Source organism: Petaurus breviceps, unplaced genomic scaffold (genome assembly GCF_028583685.1).
Source record: "Petaurus breviceps papuanus isolate PSGF00001 unplaced genomic scaffold, PetGlider_PUasm1.0 90444, whole genome shotgun sequence".
In the NCBI taxonomy this organism is placed as follows: domain Eukaryota; kingdom Metazoa; phylum Chordata; class Mammalia; order Diprotodontia; family Petauridae; genus Petaurus; species Petaurus breviceps.
In genome coordinates this window covers 983,361-987,710 of record NW_027187256.1, presented here as the reverse complement: position 1 = coordinate 987,710, position 4,350 = coordinate 983,361, and positions in this window count along the sequence as shown.

Genomic DNA, 4,350 nt, shown 5'->3' with positions numbered 1-4,350 from the left:
TCATTCCATTGGTAACTGGTAAAGCTTGAGAATATCATCCATTAATCAAAACCTGTGCAAGCATGCCATTATAAAACTGACATACAATACTTACAAACTTTCTAAGCACCAAAATTTTGTCATAATTTTCCGTAAGTCCTCATCACTGACAATATCAAAGGCCTTGGTCGGACAGATGAGTGTTGTGTACAACAGAGTAGATTACATTTACAGTTTCTCTTTAATTACACAGCCCTTTTTTTTCTTTTAAGAAATACAGTTTTATATTTAATATTTTAAGAAATACACTTGCTAGTTAAGTATCTCATTTCATGTTGCTCTGTGACAATATCACTGGCAAGATACCTCTATGTAAAAAGGACTATGAGAGATGGTTGGAGTCTACATTCCCAAGGCCAAAGTCATAAGACAAGTCTCCAAGGCTAATGAGTATTATGAGCTCAGGCACAGGGAACAAGCAGCAATGGTCTCTTGTATTGTGGGAGCCAGCTCAAAACAGCTGGTGAAAGTCAATTGTGAAATTTTCATTGTGGGCCTTTATGAAGTATACCTCATTTTACTGCACTTCACTTTATTGCTCATTGCAGATGGTGTATTTTTTTCAAATTAAAGGTCTATGGCAACTCTGCATCAAGCAACTCTTTTCATTCCATTTTTCCAACAGCATATGCTCACATCATGTCTCTGGAACATTTTGGTAATTTTCGCAATATTTCAAATTTTTGCATTATCATTATATCTGTTACGGAGATCTCTGGTAAATGATCCTTGATATTACTACTATAATTGTTTTGGAACACCACAATATGCCATGCCCATATAAGACAGCAAACTTGATAAATGTGTGTGTTCTGACTGCTCCCTCGACAGATCGTTTCCTGTCTCCCTCTCCTTGGACCTCAATATCCCCTGAAACACAATATTGAAATTAGATCAGTTCGTAACCTTACAATGACCTCTAAGTGTTCAAGTGAAAGGAAGAGTGAATCTATATGGTAATCTTCATTGTTGTTTTATTTTAAGAAATTGACACAACTATCCCAACCTTCAGCAACAATCACCCTGATCGATAACCAGTCATCAACATCGAAGCAAGACCCTCTACCAGCAAAAATATTATGAAAAAGTTCAAATGATGGCTATCTTTTTTAGCAATAAAGCATTTTTAATTAAGGTATATACATTGGGGTTTTAGGTATAATATTATTGCACACTTAACAGACAACCATATAATGTAAACATAACTTTTATTTGCACTGGAAAACAAACAAATAAACAAAAACATGTTACTCACTTTGGTTTGGAACCAAACTTGCAGTACCTCCAGAATATGTCTCTACTTCAGAAACTGGCAAATGCTACAAAGCAAACATTTATTTATTGCTTTGCAGATTTTCTAGACCTAAGAAAGTTATAGATGAAATGTAAATAATGGTGATAATATTTAAAAGCCCATCCTTTTCTCCATCTACCATATCACAACTCTAGATTTCTTACTCCAATTCCATTCCCATTGGCCTGTTCTAACTCCACAGGAGTTGAAGCCTACTGGGAGTCAAAATAAAGGAGGTCATTACTGCTTGCATGTGATTCGATACCAATAGTCTTCCTCGTTTGCTTGTTATTGAATGGGGCAGCCCCTTGACCCACACTAACAAGCCCTCAAATCAGTGGGCATAGATCTAGGGTACCTTGCTCTGTCTCCACTCTGTCCCTATTCTGACCTCAATAGAAATTAGCATCCTTCTTGATCATTAGTGGAGTCAACCAAGCGCTGGCTCAGAAAATCACTTTGTTGTCTCATCATGATTATAATATGATGTATAATATAACACAACATAATGTACTGTGACATTATATAATAACAATAGTTGTTTACCTTTTATAGAGATGTTCAGATTGGCTGCAGGGTGATGAAATGGTAAGCTGAAGCAATTTTCAAAGATGAGGTGTGATCTGAATCAAAGGAGATAATACCCATAGTGATGAAAAGTCAGTAAGCTACTGGAAATATAAACACTATATATGATGGGAAAAGAATGCTGGGCAGCTCTAATAACAAGAGTCAACATTTACACTTTCAAAACATTTTTCATATATTGGAGTAAAAGATTAAAATGGATGATGTGAGTTATGCAAATTTGCCATAAACTATTAAAAATTATTCAGAGGAAGGAATTCAGCATATTGGCTAAATCTGGTATGAAGGAAATATGACAAGACATGGATAAGAATGGGCTAGTACAAGAATGAGTTTGTGAAATATAATTTAGAGGACAATGTCCACACTGATGATCTCACAAAGCCATCTTAATTATAATATTTTATGCAGATTTTCACAGGACTCAGGCTTATTTACCAGTTGTATTTTAAGTTAGCTTTGATAGTGGGATAGTTTAGTTTTATTTTAAGTGAGCTTTGATAGTTGATAGCTATGTTAGGAATTATAGTTTAAGGCAGGCAATGTAATTAAAAGAGCACAGAACTCAGATTCAAAAACCACAAGTTTAAATAGTGCTTCTACCACTTATAATGGTGTATCAACCTCTCTGGGACTCATCTTCATCACTTTTTACGATCCCTATTATTCTTCCAGGCCATATCACTATCTTCCCTTTCTTAGTTCTATCTTCTAATACTTTTCAGTATCTCTTTCACTCATTGTCCTTTCATCCTCATTGATCACCCCATTCACCCTCTACCTTTTCTTCTCTGTACCTGTTAGTAACTTAACTGTGTCCATCAGGAGCTCCAGTCTCTCCCTTCTAGCTGAAGAAAGATGCATCACTCACCTAGCTCCTAACTTGTTTGAATTTTGTTCTATTGTCCAAAGGAGCTTGGTATTTCTAGCATTTATACCTCAGGCTTAGCAGTCCCAATAGGATTGAAGTCTCAGCAGTGACTTCCACTCATGACGCAAAAATTCAGTCAGGACCTTTCTCTCTGTTGTGGCTTATTAGGACATATTGCTGTTTGGCCTGGGCTTCCTAAATTGCATGAATATATTGGGAAAATGTGGAATAGGAAATAGCACAGGGGCAAGAAGGGAATTCACACTCCAGGTGTAGTGTTCAGCTAATTCTATGTCATTTATCAACGTAAATAGCTAACATTGATATAGTACTTTAGCATTTTCAAAATGTTTTACAAACATTCTTTCAGTTTATCATCACAACAATTCTGGGAGGTAGATGCTATTATTATCTGAATTTTACAAATGAGGAAAATGAGACATAAAATAGTTAAGTCTCAGGATTACAATACTAGCAGTCGTCTGATGGAGAATTTACTTCTTTTTATGGCAGACTATCTTCTTTTCATGGTGGTTTTCCTCATTAATTATTTATTTACAATGGAAATCTTTCTTGTCAGGTGGAAAAACTGGTATCTCAACCCAAACTAACAAATAGAATGATGGGCTGAGTCTAATAAGAGGAATTTCAGTAAAGATAAATATAAATATTTGGCTTCAACAAAGCAAATTTATAAGTAAGAGTTTGGAAAAATATGACCAGATCCTCTTTAATGTGAACAAAATCACACTGAAGGTTATAGAGGACTGAAAGTTCAATGTAAACTAACAATGTTATATAGCAGCTAAAGAAATTAATGCAACATTAATATCAGGATACATTTATATAAGCCTCATAGATAATACCAACATACCCATAAGAAAGCCATGCCTGGTGTATTATGTTCAGTTTTGGGTAAAATATTTCGAGAACTATGAGAGAACATTCAAGGAAATTAATTAGGATGGTGAAGGCATTAGAAATTATTTCATATAAGGATTCATTGAAATTTGGGATATTTAATATAAAACACCCAGTCCTAATAGGAATATAATAACTTCTATCAAGTACATGATGTTTGATAAATTATAAATGTTTACTCTATTGAGCTAGAATGCCTCTATGGGGGGAAGACATATTTTTCTATGGTAACCACTATTTCCACACCTCATCTTACCATCCTCTACCACTCCCAACTGTGATATATTCCTTTATCATTGCATCTTTCTCTTTGTTCCTCCTTCCCCATGTCAACTCTCAGACTGGCTCCCTAACCACCTTACAGAGACATAGAGGATTAGAGGAACAGATTGAGATAAAAATTTTTGAATGAGAACAATGTGTGGATTTGTTTTGCTAAAGTAGCAGCTTGATAAATGCTTATTGGCCTGACTTGATTATGCTTATTTGTTAATAATAACATCTAACATTTATGTAGTGCTTTAAGGTTTTCACAATGCTTTACAAATGTCATGAAATTTTATCCTTACAACCACCATGGGGGTACGTGCTATTATTATTATTATTATTATTATTATTATTATTATTATTATTATTA